We start from the raw sequence: 413 nt of genomic DNA on the forward strand, positions 1-413 counted from the left end.
CAAGACTCTTATGTTGTACATAGCAAGACATTGTCACAAATAAACAAGCTGAAAGTGTATATAGATTGTACAATATTGGACCTATTTCTCCAATTACCAAATTAGAGAGACCATTGGATGACAATCAACAAATTTCTAATTCCTCATATTTTTAGATTTCAATTGATTAGGATATGTTGGTAATATTGATTTTCATATTAAGATATTAAGAAAAAGTAATTGTCACTTCCTGTTGTTTTTGTTGTAAGAGGTGGAATTAGGTTTGAGTGGATTTGTTGAAAGATCACTTTCTTGCTTCTTCTAGGGTGAAGTTTCGCTCCTTATGTTGATGTTTTCCATCTATTTTCCTTTGTAGGGCTGGAATTGTGGAAAGATATTGTGTAAATTTTGTTTTGTCATGGAATATCTTGTTT

The sequence above is a fragment of the Mastomys coucha genome, unplaced genomic scaffold (genome assembly GCF_008632895.1).
Source record: "Mastomys coucha isolate ucsf_1 unplaced genomic scaffold, UCSF_Mcou_1 pScaffold21, whole genome shotgun sequence".
Taxonomy (NCBI): domain Eukaryota; kingdom Metazoa; phylum Chordata; class Mammalia; order Rodentia; family Muridae; genus Mastomys; species Mastomys coucha.